This window comes from Pinus tabuliformis, chromosome 3_1 (assembly GCF_031772625.1).
Source record: "Pinus tabuliformis cultivar Carrire ecotype Pingquan chromosome 3_1, CPIR1, whole genome shotgun sequence".
Lineage (NCBI taxonomy): Eukaryota > Viridiplantae > Streptophyta > Pinopsida > Pinales > Pinaceae > Pinus > Pinus tabuliformis.
In genome coordinates this window covers 721744096-721764594 of record NC_142301.1, presented here as the reverse complement: position 1 = coordinate 721764594, position 20499 = coordinate 721744096, and the positions used below count along the sequence as shown (strand labels likewise).

The window sequence follows — 20499 nt, the reverse complement described above, 5'->3', positions numbered from 1 at the left end:
ATGATCAGCCTCTTAAATGTAATGAAAATTTCACACAGGGGTGAATGTGAAGGATTTCTTTTACAACAGTAAATTCATGTAAATCTATTCTACAACAGTAAATGTAAAAGCTCCTTTTACAGCAGTAAATGTGAATGAAGATTTTACACAGCAGTGTAAAAATCATTTGTAAAAGAGAGACAATATTTTGTTTTGGTGAAAGTTCTTGGTGAATCCCTCTAGCAGAGGAAGAAAATTGTATCAGGGACTTTATAAATTAATACAAGTTTGTTTTGGCTTAGAAACTCTGTCTTGCTCAAATTTTTTTTTGGGGCTTCCCTGTGCAAAAAGATCCTGTGGCAGAAACAGAGTATTTCCTCTGTTCAATATTCGTTTGAAATTACCAGAAATTTCCAACACTATCTTGATACCTATATGTACACTAGATGCTGGTGATTTTTTGAAGTTACAATAGGACACATTTAACCAACCTACAGACACAGTGAAGGTTTAAGATTACTATAATAATTTTATTCAATTATTATCATTTTCCGTGCAAACAGAATAACTACAGTTTGTATCCTTTTCAGAAAAGGAAGCTAAAAATTCAGAAAAGCTCATCACTTGTCTTCCGGGCAACATCCCGCCATTGAGGCCAACAGATCTACTATCCTTCTACCGCGCTGAAGATCAATCCGACATTCTTTTAAATGCCTGTCTCCATGAATCACAAAAGCAAAGTAAAGGGGACTACACATTAGTGAACACGTTTGAGTAGCTGGAAGGGAGGGATGCAGTGACAGCACTAGCTTTGAATGGTTGTCCTGCTTTGGCCATAAGACCTCTTTTTCTTCCAAATCTCTTAGAAGGTCGATCTTCTGGCTGCAGTCTGTGGGAGGAGGAGGACCGTTGCCTGTCATGGCTGGATATGCAACAGACCGGATCAGTTATATATGTTTCCTTCGGAAGCATCGCTGTCAAATCACAGCAACAGCTGGAGCAGCTGGCACTAGGGTTAGAGGGCTGCGGACAACCTTTCTTGTGGGTTGTCCGGTTGGATATTGCAGAAGGTGAAGCTGCGATTTTACCTGCGGGCTTTGAAGAACGAACAAAGAAACGGGCAATGTTTGTGAGGTGGGCGCCACAGGTGAAAGTAGTTTCCCATGCTTCAGTGGGATTATTTCTCACACACTCTGGATGGAACTCTATGTCGGAGAGCATGAGCATGGGAGTTCCCGTAGTAGGATTCCCATATTATGCCGATCAGTTTCTGAACTGCAGATTCGCGAAGGAGGTGTGGAAGATTGGGCTGGATTTTGAAAACGTGGATGTGGATGACCAAAAGGTGGTAACGAAAGAAGAGGTGGAGGATGTTGTGAGGAGAATGATGAGAACAGCAGAAGGAAGGATGATCAGAGATAACATTGTCAAACTCAAGGAGTCAGCAACAAGGCAGTCCTCCCTGGAGGATCTTCTTTTGTAAACCTAAACACATTCGTTAATGACATGACGATGAGTAAAGTGCGATCATAGATAACATTGTCAAACTCAAGGAGTCAGCAACAAAGGCAGTCCTCCCTGGAGGATCTTCTTTTTTAAACCTAAACACATTCGTTAATGACATGACGATGAGTAAAGTGCAGGAATCCAAAATTGAAACCATGTGACTTGGATTCCAGAAGATGTCATCCACATTTGAGAATAATGTATTTGAGATTATCAAAAATCTTTCTAGCCCATTGCATGGCTCCACTACAGGAACCCCTTGTATCTGAACATGCTTGGTGAGGATTTAAACCTCTCACGTTTTACTACATGAGAACCAGGATTATTCATTAGCAGAAAAATATTTTTGATGTTGAACATATTAATTATAATCATCATCAATATCACATTTCTTGGCTTGAATAGTGGCACCTGATTCAGGAATTACACATTATAATGGTAGGTAGATTTGGCGACCTTCCAATATATTGACTAATGATTTTGCTATCTTTCTGGCTGATTTCTTTTTTACTTAATTGAAATCAGATTCATGGCCGAGATTTGAAATTTCCGTCCTAAAATCTTTGCCAGAATGTATTTTTGAAGCATCCTCTTCCAGTACGCTAAAAAACACAGCAGACCATGTTTCGAAGTATTTGATTATGCAGCTTAAATGATCCAAGCACCATCTTGCGGAAACTAAAGACACCACAGGAAAATGTTTGTCCAGGGTGCATGATGAAACGTCGTAGTGCACAAGACATACATTCTCACATGCTGCTCCCACATGTAATCACGCGAAAGGCATGCGAAATACACACATTGTGAATGGTACACATGTAGATCACACTTTGACATGCTACTCGGCCACAATTTTTGACAGCCAATCTTATCCACTCGAATCTTCGTCTTATCCTCAAAATTCTGTCAAAATTCCAATTTGGATAGTTATTTTATCGAAATGATATAAAGAGTATTATATAACCATGGGCAAATTAGTGATAATGAAAAACATGTTCTCTAATTAGTATAATAGATATATTTTAAACATAAATTAATTTATTGTGCGTAAAAAATAGTATGATTTTACTATATTATTATTATTATCATAGAAATAATTTATTAGCAATAATAATAATAATAAAATTATTGTCTATTGAGCTTATGGTATGTTTTAAAATTATTTTTGCTAAATCTATTTTTGCTTGGTTAAGAGTTTATCTTTTTTGGATATTTGGAAATAGGTTATCTCGAGTGAAAGCCTACTTCTTTATCGACTACTACTGAGTAATTGCAAGTGACATGGTTTTCCTTGAATAATGGTGATGAACCAACTTGATATCAACCAAGGATGGTTATTCCCATTGTTGGTTTGACAACTAAGTTATGATAGGTTTTCCCACTTTATATAAAAAATAAAAATACTCAAGTTCACTTTAACTTTATATAAACCTTAGCTAGAGAGACACATTAATTTAGTGAAAAGGTTCTAATTTAGTTTATAATTGTTTGTTAGTTTTTAGTATGAGGGAGATGTGTAATTCCTTGACTACTAAATATGTAGTTGACAAGTAGCATTTAAAAATAATATTGCAATTACAATCCAATACAAAGAGTAAGTATAATTCATTTTATCTTCAATTCTCACACAGATATATATATATATATATATATATATATATATATATATATATATATATATCTATATCTATATATATATATATATATATATATATATATATATATATATATATATATATATATATATATATATATATATATATATATATATATATATATATATATATATATATATTAATGTCAACCATAAATAAAATATCTCTATGTTTATATTAAGTAACAAAAAATGATATCATTTTTATATGGAGAGATAAAATAATTGAAACTAAAAAATATCTCTCCTTGTTCGGGAGGTGGAAAAGGCAACCACCAGACTGGAGCCATAGGATAGAGGGGACGATGCCTACCACCTTGTCACATCTCCTTACATTAAAGAGGGGGGATGGAATGGTTGTTCCACCCCATGCACTCACACATGCCACCACCTTGTCACCTCTTCTTACATTAAAGAGGGGGAATGGAATGGTTGTTCCACCCCATGCACTCACACATGTCAATTGACCTCACATTCCCCTGCACGATGATAAAATCCTTCATTTCGACCATGTGCTCTCATATCCCCTACCATTGCTCCATGTTTTCTTGTTCTTCCTGAATTGTTTTCCAGTCTCATGTGGGATATTTCCACCTTGATGTTGGTTTTCCGAGAGTGCTCATTTATGGAGGTCTTTCTCCCCCTTGTAGGGTGCCTTATTCCACACATTCTATGACAATATTTTGAACTTGGAGCTACAAATTTGTCGTAGCGGTTGCTAGCTTATCAATTTGTAGAGTATAGAGGAGTGAAGCATGTTGTCTACAAAAATCCAATGCCTGGTGGGCAATCAAAATAGTGGAAATTTCTCGTACCTCCAGTCTTAGCAAACTCATAAGTATGTTTCTATTCGCATGGTTCAATTCATTCTATGGTTCATAGGGAATATCGACGGTGTTGAAACTTATCGAAGTATACTAGGTAATTTGGTTTGTTAACCTCGCTCAAAGCTACCCTTTGAACTTGCCCACTCCATCATTTTTAATTCACGACTTCCCCTAGCTAACCTGGATGTAGGGAGCAAGGATACTTATGGATTTTCCCTAGCTTCATTTGGTTTGTTTCACTGCTCTATGCCTCCTCTGGGGGTTCTCTCCCTTTGTCCCTTTCTCTCTCCTAAACATTATGCCTTGTTAGCATATGTGTTCTTGCTAAGGGTTTGGAGGTTCGAGCCCTTTTGGCAAACCTCAAGATTATATGCAAGCCCAAGTAGTCGTTGTTGTCTTTCACTGGTTCACTTCACCATAAATTCAGGCTGAAATCCAATAGTTAGAAGACTTAACCACTAATGATAACTAGGCCTATTCTATTTAGATTTTGAGATACAAATAAGAGTAGCTATCTATGTTTTGGAACTTGGCCACACCAAGGGAGAATTTGACAATAACTCAATTTTATCACCCTCCATTGGAAAATTAAGACACTCCTGGGAAAGGTGCTTAAGGAAAATTATAAGGATCACAATGAAAGCATCACATTCCTCAATAAAATCCAAGGAGTCCAATACCACTAGTTTTCCTACTTAGTCAACATTGACACCTTCCTAACACATATTGAAGATCACCTATAGTGTGGTATCAAGCCTCCAAAACCAATAGGTGCAAGTGCTCAACATTCGTCCCAAGTAACATCTTCTCACAACTAATTCTTTTTCATTTATTTTGGATCATGCTTTAGTTCGAGAAAATTTGTTTCTTTATAGTAAATATATGGGCAAATATAATTGGTAGAGAACTTTTATGGTTTTGGATGCTAGTAAGTTTCCCTCACCATTTTCGATCTAGTTTCCATTCTAGCAGGCCATGATGGTGATTACATCAAATTGTGAACTATAATTTTTGTATGGCAATAATTTTAGGTAATAGAAAAGCTTAATCAATAAAAAAAGGAAATTAAAAAAATTATCATATTTTCACTTTACATTGTGATGGGAATGTGTAGTTTGTTTAATTCTTAATATGGAGTTGAGATGTGGGTGTAACAATATATTAATGACCAAAAAAGAAACTCAATACAACATTGAGTAAAATGTTTCAACATATACAAAGAATGAGTTTGTGTGTGTATGTATTTTCTTCTTCTATCTATAAGTGTTTCATAGTTCAAGTTAAGAGAGATATCAGTAATTCCTTCAACTTTTTAATATAGAGCTAATATGTAACTTTTAAAAAACATTAATAAAAAAATAATTTAATGTATATATAGAGACAAACTATATCCCATTGATACAAGGTTTTTACTTCTCAATATGAGGGGGACATGTACTTGAAAATATGCTAATAACAAAAAAAACATTTCGATGTGGACAATGTGGGTAATAAAAAAAATATTTCAATGTGAGTTATGTATATATTATATAAAACAAATGAAAATAAAAGAAAAATTCTCCTGCTCAAAATTAAAGAGGAGATTTGTAATTACTTCATGCTTAGAATGGAGTTGACACATGGTGTGAGTGTGTGTGTGTGTGACCAACATAGATACATGTTAACTACAAATATATCAAGTGTAGAGAGTGATCAAATATCATTAGGTGCAAGCATTTTTTCAACTTTTTCTCTTTAAAAGAGGTTTGACCTCAAAGGATTTGATCCCTCTCAATGCTTGATAAATATAAGATTAACATGGATCTTTGTTAGTACATAAAATAGAATAAGCGACTTCCTGAGTACCACGTCTTAATTTTTTTTTGGTTATAATATATTATCTTATAAAATATGATTATGATTATATATATATAGATATAGATATAGATATAGATATAGATATATATACATATATACATACTCCTATTTTTTTATTTATATAAATGGACTTTGGATAGTGCATATAGAGACATTACATAGATTTATATCCATGTAAAACCATGGATTAAAATATACTTATAGTTCTAACTTCATAATAGGATAACCAAAATTCTAAGACTTACAATATTTTCCATTAAAAGGATGTAGACTCTGTATTCAAAGAGTGCATATACATGGATCTATTTGTTAAGAGAAGAGAGTCATTTATCAGCTAGAATATGTTCATTCAAAGAATCCAATATATAATTGTATTCATCCAAATGTAGATCAAGAGGGTTGAAACTCAAAGAGGAAGGAGTAGGATTTTGGGTCTTGACCTAGCCTACATTAATCAACTTGGAACCAGTTTACTCCAAGATGTCTAGATGTCACTTCTGAAATACAAGGATACTCGACAGAACATCACCAGAGCTAGAATTATATTCCAGTAATTTCAACCACTACTCCATTAAATCCAATTCCTCACATAGCCACTTAATGTCCACATTGTGCTACTATAGGGAACTATGTGTGACTCATAGTTCATGGAACTCCTACCACTACATGAACTGACAAGATTAAGTTGAGTCCTGTGATTTAGAGAAATTCACTTATTGAAATTAGAGCTATCATGCTACCTTAACTGATAAAATAGAAATAATTTTAGATTTTCATTTTCCATTTTCATCAAGCCCCTATGATATATCCCATTGTTACATTTTGTGACAAGACTTAGGCAATCACAACATGGGGTAGTGGAAGAAATAACCATTAATTTATGCTTAGGAGTGAATGCAGATCACAAAATCTATTAACCTCACATGATATTATATTTGATACCATACTTTCCTTGATCGATGACAATAGGAAACATATTGGACATTGAGACTTAAAGAATAGAGTGAGTGACAAATTACCCATTTATTAATAACAAAAAAATTGTTTTCCAATTGAGTTCCAAGTTCTAAACTATATTACATAATAATATTATTTATAATCCATATTGATGCTTTAAAAGTGGAGAAATTGGAGGAATAAACTCACATAACCTTTTTTATTAGTGGGACTCAGAAACCTTTTAGAAGAAGTTTGAGGCATAAAGTGGCATTCATTTGGGGTAAATAATTTCCACTTAAGCACCAAACCCCATAACACTATTCTACACTTAAATACATTTCCAAAAATGAAAAATTCACCTCAATCAAAGTTCCTATGCAATAATTATTCCACTAGAAATTTGACCTTCCTTTTTTGACCACCATGATTCAAAAGAATGCCACATAAACCCCAATTATTCATGCTAAATCGGATATCCATTTTATCATAATGAATAAGACTCTGGAAGAGTCAATATTGTAAATCTAGTTAAGACTTTAAGGAGTCAAATTTAACCACTGGTAGGCTATTGGGTTGTGCTATAACCTATCCACTAGAGGGTAAAGGAGTTCCATTCTATTTGAGTGTGTTGTGTTTTTATAGGTGAAAAGAGTAGTTAATATTGGATAAAGATAGAGGTTTTATGCATAGTAGTATCTGATGGGCCATAGGTCTCACTCTTTTGTACTTGCGTCCACTTTGATTCAAGGAAAGATAGATAAGAGTAGCATGGCTTGCAGCTAGGTTGTCTCTTGTAAGGGATTCCCAAATCATATCTTATCTTCATTGTGGTTTGTGATATTTATTCATTGTTCCCTATTTTCCTTATCTTACTTATTGAATGTTTAAAAATAAGGCTTAATTAACAGATCCAAAAATCTAGGAAAAAACCTTCATAGTGTAGATTTTGGATTTTAGAATATATTTTAGTAGATTTGTTGTGAAAATCTATCTAGTCGATTAATCATGGTAGTTTATAAATAATATTGGTACCAAATCTAGGTTTATTTGTGTATTTTGTTTGATGTTCTAGGATATTTAGACCTATTTGAGAAGAAAGTTATAAAACTCAAGCCATGGTCAACAAATAACTGAAAATTCGTTGATATTTAACAAAGGAGAGGCTGTCAAGGCTACATGAATAGGTCACTAACATCAATTGTAAAATGAATCTCATTATGGAGAGTATCTAAAACAAGTCAAAAGTAACAGAAGATGGATGTTCTAATGTGGACATTAGATCAGAGGGGAGAATGGGGGATTTGGAATAAAAAAACAGGGAGTCTAAGAAAGAACTTGAAAATGATCAACCTAGTTTGATTTACATGAACCATTCACAATCTGTTTTTAAGATGGAAGTGAAGGTTGACATCAAACCATATGAAGGTGAGATTGATTCTTTGAAGTTAAAAAATTGGTTGGAGTAGTTAGAATTTTATTTTAGTGTCCATTGTATAGAGGAAGAACATAAATTTTTTCATTCTTCATTAAAACTAGACGGCTAATGGGTGATTAAATTGACATCTTTTAAACATCCATCCAATACCTTTTTGTACACATTTTTCTTTTTTACATCTCATTTGAAATATTATTTTCCTTAGGATGGCCATTTAATACCTCAAAATTACCCTAATGTGCCTTTAATATTCTTAGAAGCCCATAAATCTTTAGTTATATTTCTCAAAGTTATATGTCTTCTCAAAGCTTGGAGTTTTAATTTCACTACCTAATTTGTGCATGCATGTTTTTCTCCATTGTTATCTAAGTTGTTAGGTTTGGGTCTAACCTTTGAATTCGATAATTATGATTAAGTAATTATTCATTAAAATTTTAGACTCATTATTGTTTCACAATTATAAGATTGCCTTGGACTTTGGAATCCATTATTCAAGATTGGACTTATCATGTTTTTATGCTGTTGGTAGCTAAGATATTTTTATTCTCAAACTTCCATTATCCTTTCTATAGAAATATTGTGAACATCTATTTTCTGGTATGTGGCCAAGAGGGTACCTATAAGAATTCACTCAACATGAGGCTTGAAATATCATTCCTTTAGAATATGAGTTCAAATATCAAGGACTCATTATCCATCTCTACCCTAGCATTGGGATTGTGAATATCGAGGAGAATCATATTATTAGACTAGAGGATGAAAGAGACACAAAGTGGAAATTTATTGAGAGTGGCCTCCTTGATGGTGAATAAAGGGATGGAAAGGTAATATATGAGGTAACTTAAAACCACAATGATACATATCAACCACACCATAATGGTGAAGATAATTACACTAGTGGCATAAATAAATGTCGAAATCTAATGAAATGGTATGCTTCTTTGGCATATTCATTGGGTCACAACTCCTCTTTCTCTAAGGTTTCGTTCACCTGAAGGTTTAGCTAGCATAAAAAGATAGTTTAATAAACTATGAAGTCCCTATGTTAGTTTTGTTTAGAAGACAAAGATCCATATGAAATGTTAGATAACATAGGTTCATTTCATATATTTTCTTCTACATGCATAGCGTAACCTATTTATATAAACTTAAATAAAATTTAATATCCATCAATTGGCTTGAGCATGATTGTAATGAGTAGTTAGTCCATTAGGGATGTGTTGTGATCCCTTCCCAACAAAATTTTGAGTGAATTTTGGAATTAATGGAAACTAATATTCCCCTTTGATTTTTTAGTGTTATTTTCATGATTGCCTAGCACTCCTATTAAATGTTTTTTTGTGTGATAAAACCCAAGGCTCAAGAGGGTACTTGTTGTTGTTATTGAAGAGTCTAAATTACTTGAGTATTTGAGACGATTATATGCTCAATCCAAAATTCCATGGTGTTGGAACTCATGAAAATAGAAGATAGATTTAGGATAAATGTGACATGAATTCTCATTCATATGATTCAAATTAATACAATTTCACTAACCCTTGGTTTTCATCTTCCAAGAGGTCTCTTAAAATTCTCATGATTGTTGTCCTTCTTGAGGATTTTTCCTTTCTCTCAAGTGAATGTCCCAAATTCACATAACCCCGAAGGATTATGTTTCCAACATTTACCCTTTAATTGAAATGGATTTATGTGAGTCAAATAATAGAGCTGAAATAGAAAGGTGGATAATACCCAATGGCTAGATGTGTTGTCTAAAATTGTGGCTTATGGAAGACCACAAATAAAATGGGGTAGTAGAAGTTGAAGTCTTCTACCAATGGTGGTTTAAGGTTTATCACGAAATCTGAAACTTGGCTCCAATTAGTTCCTGGAACAATTCCAAATCTGGCTAGAAGTTGAAGTGTTATATGCGATTGAAGTGATCCCTAATGATGGTTTAAACATGACCTCAAACAAATGAAGTGTGTAGTAGAAGTCAAAGTATTCTAGCAGTATTGGTTTAAGGAGGGCCGCCAACCAAGTCATGCTCAAGGAACATTAACCTATGTCTAAATATAACTCTAACTCTTGCATCAACTAACTAAAGCTTCATGATCTTACTGCAAGCTCTGATTTACACTATGCCTCAAGATCACTTGATCTAACTTTGAAACTAAGAGCTGACCACTGACTCCCCCCTATCCAGATACAAGGTCTGAAGATGAATTTATCTCCTCTATAATACATGTTAATAATGGAGAATGAATTCGTAGTATGATTGATACATCATCTTACCTATTAAAGATCATTTCCAAGAAGTGATACATCCCAGGTGAATCTTCTCTGTTGCAGGAGTCTTGTGTTTGGAAAATTTCTCGGAATGTTGAGAGCATGTTTTTCACAACGCCCAAAATGGGGAAGATAAAAACATTGATATTTCATGTGGAGAACTTGATCATAATGCTGAAAATTGAAAATATGAAGTGGATGTGGAAGTGCATCAAGTGCAGATGAGATGGCTTGAAGAAAACTAACACTCTAAAACTTCAAGGGTTAAGAGTAGTCCGGAATGTGAAAAGTCATATATTTTTCATATTTGGGACTAGTTTTGAGCTTCTCACTAATAACCTCTTCCCCATGCATGATAATGGTCTTAAGAATTATATGTTGAACTTCTACATCTTCATGTGAATATGCTCTTGAAATCGAATTAAGTTTTGGTTGCTAATAAGAGTTTGTCTCAAACTCAAAAAGAGAATTGTTTTTAGGAAGGACTAATTCAAAATGTTGCCTCTTTTGTTGTTATTCATCTCGTTGGAGCTATGATTCAGATTACTAAAAATCAATCATTTCTTGTGCATTTTGTAAATAGGTTTGAATATTAGTTAGAGTGGCCTTCTTGATTTTAACTATGTTGTCAATAGTAGAGTGTATTAGAGTATTCAATAAATTTCATCAATTGAAAAAATGGGCTTCTATTGAGTTTCTATTATACACACCAAATGCACTATAACTGCAATACCTTGAAGAAGAAAAATGGAGCTAAACTTATTAGCACTGTAATATGTCAAGAAACCTTTGGTGTCCTCTCTAATAACATACACATAATTATTTGTAGTAAAGCTACAAGGGCCTTCATAACATGTCCTCTGATATCCATATCCACAAAGAAACTATAATGACTCTAAAAATTATTCACTTCAACAAAATTAAATCTACATTCATGCACAATTCATTGCTTAACGACCTAATATGTAGTAGAATCACTTTCATCAAATTAGTTACTTGAGGAACAATTTTAATGTTCCCATTATATTTTTTGTCAACACTAATTTTGAACTCCTCTTCAAGAGCCATTACAATCTCTAAAGTATCAAGAGATTTAACAACCTGTTAGAAAATCTGGATTCAAGAGTCAATGGTTTATCAATTAATAATGCTAAAATATTGCATACTCTACTAAGAGTCTTGTTCATGACCACAAAAATTACATTTAGAACACTACATGTGCATTGAAAGCATTGAAATAATGGAAAATAAAATCTTTGATGCTTACATGATAATGTATTCAATGTAGACAATCTAGAGCTAACCTCTTTTTTTGGCATGAATAAATATATGGTAGATAGTGAAAATTACTGAACTAAAATACTGAGTATTGATACAAGGTTTGACCTTCACACAACTAAACAACAAGGGTGTGGTGTGTTGCAATAACAACAAAAACAAATTTTTTTTAAGGGTATGATTCAATTAAATAAAGGGGTCAAGGGATCATTAAAAAACACAATAAATGCTATCTTTGGATGGCTTTGCACAAATTACAAGAGTTGTTATACTGAAATATTTGAGACAGTGTCCATGGTGGTGTTGTTGCACCCAAAACTAGTACACTCTCCATTCCATGAATACTTGGTAAAGTGTTACTCATTATTCCTGGTAGAAGGCATGGTTGTAACACACTCAACATGAAAATATAATGTGAAAAAAATTGGTTTTCATCCAGCTTGAGGATGCAAGGAACACTTGATCGTATAGTGACCTAATGTGTAAAGTCAACATTCCCCTTTGATCCAATAGGGAACAAAATATCTTGATGTATAGTATATAATATATCTAGAAAAATCAAAGTCCCACTAGCACAACCGGTTGAGGATGGCATCAGCAAGGCGACCCACGATAAAAGCTCTTGGAGGGTGGTTGTGCCCTGTACTAGGGGGAGGAATCATGCTTACAAATATAATCAGTTAACGGTTTGTGTGGCCCAAGATAGATGTGATCCCCGAGTGACTTTGACGATTTAGATTCCCTTGGGTTGTGGCTCTTTAAGCCACAAGTAGAGCCTAGAGGATCATAGAAAACTTGACAAACAAATAAAATGTATCTAGAAATGAATTAGAGGTGAAAAACCAAAGTATCATAGATTTGAATTTGTTCGTAAACAATATATGAGGAAAATGTTTTAGAGGTATATGGATGAAAAACCAAAATGGCATAGGTACTCCTAGCTAAGTGATATAATATGTTGATTATAACACATGTCCTAGAAATATCCATCCACCTAATGGCACCCTTCCCTTGCAGTAGCTTATAGATCCACTAAAGAGACAAATGTATAGTTATTGAGACAACAATCAGTCTCTAAAACTGCAACACCTCCATTCACAGAATCATTGATGGCCAAGAGAACACCATGAACTTGTAGATATCAATTATCAACCTCCAATTTGTTGGTGACAACATAGTCATAGGAATTTTTAGTTGTTTAGGAAGAGAGGAACTGGAGAACTAGTGCCAATCCCTATAGATAAGGTTTTCACTAGCCACTACTATTATAGTAGGAATTCACTCAACTTGTTAACGAAATTATTTCATGTTGAAATCATTCATGGGAGCTTCTATGCAATGCACTCAACAAAAAATTGGGTAAGAACTTATAACAATCTCCCACACACTGAAAAAGTTAGAATTCAAGTGTTATTTGTAGGGAAAAGTGCCGGTAGACAAAGGGACAAGTATGACCTACAAATCCTTTGACACCACTATTGCAACTCACGAAAATAGAACATAGATTTAGGATGAACATCAGATATATTTTCATTCATATGATATACATTAATATAGTTTCACTGACTCTTGGTTTTCATATTCTAAGAAATATTTTTTACTTCTCATGACTATTGGCCTTCACTTGATATTTTTTAGCTTCCTCTCAAGTGAATGTGCTAAATTCACATAACCCCAAAAGATTAAATTTCGAAGACATAATAGGCAAGTTCAAATTGTTTTCAATTTCAAAACTTATCATATTCTGTGAAACGGAAGTGTTTTCCTATGAGATCCATGATTAAGAAAGAGAATGTGTTGAAACAAAGTAAAATTTGTAAAAATATTATTGAAAGAAATCTATGATGTTGTCACATGAATTGTAGGTCTATAAATTGATAAAAATCCTTCTTATTATTAAGTATATTTTCTTTTTAATAAAGGGTGTTGTGAATTATATTTTATTAAAAATAATTGTTTCTAATTGAAAAAAAGTTGTCCTTAATTATCCTCTGTTTCCTTTTTCTTATTAATAAGGATAATATGTCCTAATTGGAAAAAAATATATGATATCCATATGCACAATGAATATATTTCCCAGCCTACTTTAGTCTCAACATTAAGAGTACAAATATGAGCAAATTTATGGTTATCAAGAGAATGTAGACACCATATTGTATTTTTATTTCAATAATATATGATAATATAACAATTTTGGTAGTTCTAATGGAAATGTTTTGGTTTGGTTTTCCTCTTTCTTTTGTATCTTCCCTTTATGTATATAGAAATTTTATTATCAAAATCAACAACTTATTGTTATGTATTTTATTGTTGAGAGAAAAACAAAGGGAAAATAACCATGGCATATAATAAATGCATGTTGAAACATATTTGTGTATAGCAACAATGTATTGTAGCATAGTATAAATATTAATAAATAGAGGTAAAGAATGAGAAGCTAATATGTCAATAAATATACTCTAATTCATGGTTGAAGTTACTTGGTCAATAGTTTTATCACATGGTTTTGTACCTATGGATTGAATGTAATTAGGCCTTTAAAATACTTCGGAAAACTTCATTTTAATGTGTGAGCGATGTGAGTGGAAAAGATTCACTAGGTTAGCTAGGTTGGGTTTTTGCCAAGGGACTAATAGAATATTTTGTTAGTTCGTTTTTTTCCTCATATTTCAATTTTTTCTAGGATAAAAATTATGTTTATGTAGTTCATTTTTTTGCTGGTAAAGTTATCTTTCTCATTTAATTTCTCTCAGTAATTTTTATCATGGTTTTAGAGCCACGAGTGAGGTCAAATCCAATAGAGAATTATGTTGGGTTTTAATTAGAAGGTATGACAATGACAAAAGCCATGTATATGAGCAAGGAAATGTACAATAATAAACATGCAAAACCTCCCCCCGATACTATATTTATGTTAAGTATTCACCCAAAGTGTTTGATGGAGTGATTGAATGAAATGATTTGTAATGATTTGTTTTCTTCAAATTGTATATTTTCGATCATGAAATGGGTGACCTGTGGAAGAGAAATATGTTGGTTTTGTGTTATAAACTAGAACAACAATAAATAAATAAATAAAATATTTATGATGGAGTTGAAATTTTTTACATGTAAATGGTCATACTATTATATGACCTAGTAAGGCATGTATACTCTTAGTAAATTAATGGTAAAGTATGGGGTTAAAACTAGATGATAGAGAGGCATGATGATTTACTAGATACCCTAGATATAAACTTTGAGGGGTGTAGGGCCTCGAGGTGAATGATGTTGAATCACCTGGCTATTTTGGTCAGATTTGGTGAATGGAAACCCAATCCAAGATTTAAGCAGGAATTTTTGGATAAAATTGACATAGTGAAAGGGTTAAGATTACTTGGTAAATAATGGTCATTTTTCAAACATTGTTTTATACCCATGGATTACATCTACTGGGGCCTTTGAAAGAATTGGGAATACTTCATTATAATGTGCTAGGCATGGAACTGGTGGAGGCTCACCTAGTCAACTTAGCGACGTTTCACTAAGGGGCTAATAAAATATTTTGTAAGCTAGTTTTTTCCTTGGATTGGATTTCTTCAAAGATAAATATTGTGTTTATATAGATCCCTTTTGTTGTTGATAACTTTATCTTTCACATTTAATTTCTCTCTATAATTTTTAATAGGCATGTGATGATAAACGCCCATGGATTGTAGCAACTATGTAATTTCCCAGTGGATGTGAGTTGGATACTAGATCATAGTCTCCATAAAACTCTATTACACACTAGCCTCCATCATTCCATAACAAGATAATAACCTCCATAAAAAGCTATTACATAATGGACTCCATTATCTCATAGGAATTATATCTATAGCAAGTACAACTATGAGGGTCATATGCACCTCCATGTGGGCTTTCCTAGTCAAGCGATGATATAAAATATGATGGTCCATCTCCTCCCACAAGATCATCTACTGGTGTCTTTTGGCATGATGATGCTACTATGGTGCCATGCTACATAAGGGTGTGAGTCAATATGGCAATTTCCTTCTAGATTTTAAAAATTCTATCCACTATTGGAGGATGTTTAAATGTGGGGTTAGAACTTCATCTAGGGGAATGAAGACCTATTAATGGTTTGCGCTTAAAACTTTTTTATTTTGGCGAAACCCTTGATGAACCCCATGGAATTATCCCATGCCAAACTAGTTGACATGGAGTCCTAGCTTGGACTTTTTCCATAATTGCATCAAGAAATATAAAGGTACATCCTTATTATTACAAGGAGGTTTATCAAATAAGATGAACTACCTATCCATCTAATGTTCTTGAAATTCTTGGTAGGTGTAGCAGTACATAAGAATGTGTTTTTTGTTGACTCGTAAAGGTTGGTTATTTCTTGGGTCAATAAACAATTATAGAAAATATTTTCTATTAATGTTGAGCTCTCTAATTTGGTCTTTATTTAGACTAGTTCTATAGTGTTCATGTCTCCTAGCCTTATAATAAGAACTATTAATTAACATGCCTTGGGCATTGGAAATGGATGATATAATTGAATTTAATGAAGTTGCAAGAGACAATTGAGAGGGCTCTCGGGTGTTTTGGAGTTCCTGTATGAGTTCCCTCAAAGTAGCCAAGGATTCATTAATTTCATCAATAGGATTTATTTGTTCTTGGTTGGAGTTTTGTTTTTTCTAAGTTGTAGTTTGTTGATGGAAATTTCATGTTCTCATAGGAATCATGGTGACCAAGCCTCCTATAATTTAGTATGGTGCTTTCTTTTAGAGTATCATTTAGGTTTTTCTTCAATTTGCAACCAAACTTTCAAGACAAAAAACCAAAAAAATCCATTAGAATCCTTACCTATAATCCAAAGAAGATGTGAGTCGTTGACTTTGTGGTCTATGTCGATCAATGATGAAACATTTTGGTCAAAATCATCTAAAAATGCACCTTGTAGTCATAAACTAATAAGATAATGTGGTGATAGGCTCATAAAAATTGTTACACTAAAAATGCATGAACATTATTAAAAGCACATGATCATTATTAAAAACATGTGCACATTTGTATAAATACACATATTTTTCTAACCTATGTCAATTTAGCTATGTAATTGACACCTTAATTAACAATGTGTGACTTGCTAGACCTAGATACCCATAAATGTATTCACACTCTTAAAGAATATAGTCACATTCCTATGGGAACACATTTATAACTGCCCCAGTGCCACTTTAAAGGCTTTCATTAACATACCACACCCACTGATATATATACATTCTTTTAATGATTTTTAACAATTTTTAAATATAATTATTAATATTGTCTTTTATTTTATAAACAATGAAATTTTATATGCCAATTTAAACTTATCATATAACGCTTAAATATTAATAATGATATGCATTTTGAAGATATTCATTTTCATAAGAACATTTCACACCATATTTAGTAATAGGAAAACAAACAATTAAGATTACAGAAAATTTCTTATAATCTACATTCGAAGATGTCGTATCTATCGAAGCGTGCATAAGCATCTTGCTGGCTTCTGTTGGAACTTAATTGTGTTTTGGAAAAGTTATCCATTGATGTTCTTTTAGATATTTTGATGTGCTTTTATGGTGAGATATATATATATATATATATATATATATATATATATATATTTCCTGTAGAAAAAAGTCGTAATTTTATTCATATTGATAAAATTACATTTTGTAGATGCCTAAGGCATATTCAGATGGCTGTTCCTATGATAACAGGCAACAGAAAGAAAAAGAACACAAAATAGCAGGTGATTGTTCCTGTAATGACAGGAAGCTACAACAATAGAAAAAAAAATTAAAATGTTCCAGCAAGGCTAAACTTTTCTACCCTTCTTCTTCTCTACCCGTCGCCAACCACCAGTGTCGGGACTGGGTGTAATAATAGCTAGATGATTTTCCATTGGGATCAGTTGATGTTCTTTGTCAGATTCCGAGCCCTCATATCCATGGGTTCGTTTGATGCCGCTTATTTCCATTTGTGGCACTTGTTGCAGATCTGTAATGTGTGGCCCCAGGTAGGTAATTGGGGCATTCTCTTCCTGAGTATATGTTTGTCTCATTTGAGGATCAGGTTCTGTCTGGTTCTCTGTAGGCTCCACTATGTCTTCTTCTTCCAATGGGTCGGTGTGCTGCCAACCTTTCGGCTTTTTCTTTTGTTTCTTGGTTCTCCTGGGGTCCTTACGAGCAAGAGGGCAATTATATTGAAGGTGCCCTGTTTGCATGCATCCCCTGCACCGGAACGCTGTGTTCTCATAGTCGAGCTGTTGTATCCATTGAGAATTATTGAAGTTCAGTGTGATGTGGTCAGGTGGCCCCTGACTCAGGTCCACTTCTACACATATTCTGGCAAATGTAAATATGCCCCTGATAGCTCTGTCTTCATCCATTTTTAGGAATTTCCCTAGGGAATTCCCAATGGCAGCTAATACTTTATGATGCCAAAAGTGTAGAGGGAGACCATGTAGCCTTACCCATACCGGCATCGTTGAGACTTTCATTGTATTAGCGTTGAAATCAGAAAACCAGGGGGTGAGGAAGAGGCCAGCACTGCCCCAGAACCAAGGCCCCTGATTAAGAATGTTGTATCGTTCTTGTTCTGTGTTGAATATAAATATGAAGTACCCTTTGGGGCATAGGTAAATTTCATAGTTTGATGTCCATGTTGTAGAGATCCATTGGTGCAGGGCATCTGATTTTGGCCAAAAACCATTAAATCTACAAATAACTGCATTTTTAGATAAATCGGTGTGTAGACTTGTTACCTCTGGCATAGATACTAGTAGCGTTGGTGATTCTGGCTTTTGTTCAACAATGTAGGGTCCTGGTAACTCAGTTGGTGGTGCTGCTTTATTTTCCATTTTTTTCCCTTTCACTGCATCCCGAAAAGAACCTGTATTTTTTGAGCTAGTACCAGTGCTTCCGCCACGATGTCGGAGATTAAGAATAATAGTTGAATCGTTGGCAATGCCGTAGTGCTGGAGTGTTTGGTTGTCCTGCATACTGAACCCAGAATATATAAGATTTTGATATTGAGCTGGGGTTCCAAGGTGACCCTGGATCTTCTTTTTTAACGCATGGATGCTCATCCCCTTACTGAGCCTCATGCAAAAGTGTTTTCCTTCAATCGATTTGATGAAGATCTGGATCAGATTTGCGTCCATGAGGAGTAGGCCCCAATTCACTGGCTTGTAAGCCAGATCTGGCGAAAGGATGGCAGATCTAGGGTTCATATATCTTCCCACTGTGGGAGAGAAAAGTCCGCCTCTAACCAACAATTTACCAGGTGCTGCTTTAGCAGATCTAATGTGAAATGTGGCAGATCCAAAACTTTCAGCAATGATGTCATGCGATCCGTTTGATCCAGACCCAGAAACACATCGTTGCCCCTTTTGTTGTCCAATCTCCCTGAAGATCTGAAGAATCGAATCATGACAGTTTTCCTCAACTTTCTTTCGGTACTCACAGATGGCAAAGATGGTATGTTTGATATCTGTGGGGAGGCCCTAGATTTGGCCATCCGTTTGGAGATTCTCATCTTCCCGTTTGCCCATGCGGTCATATTTTGGTCCTACTGCGAGATCCCTGCTCCGCGCACTTTTAATCCAACCCGCCAAACATTTGCAGGGGTTTTCGTTCCTGCCATGGATCTTGCTCAGGGGGTTCGGCGAACAGAGTTCCGCTGCCTTGTCCAGGAGGTCAGTCGTGGGATCAAAAGTGCATTCCGCAGCGAAAAAGACCTTCCGTGTGACGCCTTGCTGAGAAATTCCATAGAAGGTCTGCGCATACTCGTTTAGTAAATGTGGAGCCTCCGTTTCCAGCAGATTCTGGGGTGATCCAGCCCCTGCGTATGCAGCTGTGTTGAAAAACCTAGCGCGAGTTGCCATTGCATCAAGGCTCCTTCTTTATGTGTATATATATATATATATATATATATATATATATATATATATATTATAATAATATAAAAATTAGATAATATTATTTTTTATATATTATTAATTCAAATAAATTATTTTTTTATTAATATATAAATTATTTTAGTTTACCATTAAGTTTTAGTATATAAGAAATCTCGTTTTTCACTATATCACTATACTAAATAGTTTTGGTGAGCTTCACCACTTTTACTATTTGGTTTTTCAAAATGATTTATTTAGTATTTTAGTACTAAGTGTTTTTAATATTATGGTATAAGTATTTTCTGGTTAAGGAAAAAAAGAAATATATGATTTTTTTATGGTTAGTTGAATTTATAAAATTGTTGTTTAAATGTTATAAAGATTAAATATAAAAATTAGTGAAACATATAAATTTTAAGAAATTGCTTGTATTAGTACGAAGTTGTAGAAGAGGAAATAAGATGTTAAACATATTAAAATCTTACTTTTTGTCTCTATTCTTCCATCTAGATGCTATTATTCTGCAATGTATTGTTATTGCACACTACTATGATTCAACATGTATTTTTCATTATATGTCACTCTTATAACTTATTACAAGGTTATAATTTATCCATTTGGCCTTTGTACTCCCTATTTTTATGACTAAATAATAAAGGGGTTTGCTTCATTCTAATTTCCATGGGCTCACTTGCTATAACTCTTACTATTTTGGGTAACTCCTTTTTCTTTTTCATTTGTGCCTAATATATTAATAATAGATAAATTTCATATTTTTGTGATTTTTTTAAATATTTGTAGATGCACCAACCATTAT

At 33.7% G+C, this 20499-nt stretch overlaps 1 pseudogene; it reads left to right on the top strand.

Moving 5' to 3' along the window:
- Positions 1–907: 907 nt before the first annotated feature.
- Positions 908–1462, top strand: LOC149189320 (UDP-glycosyltransferase 85A1 pseudogene; annotated as a pseudogene).
- Positions 1463–20499: the final 19037 nt, after the last annotated feature.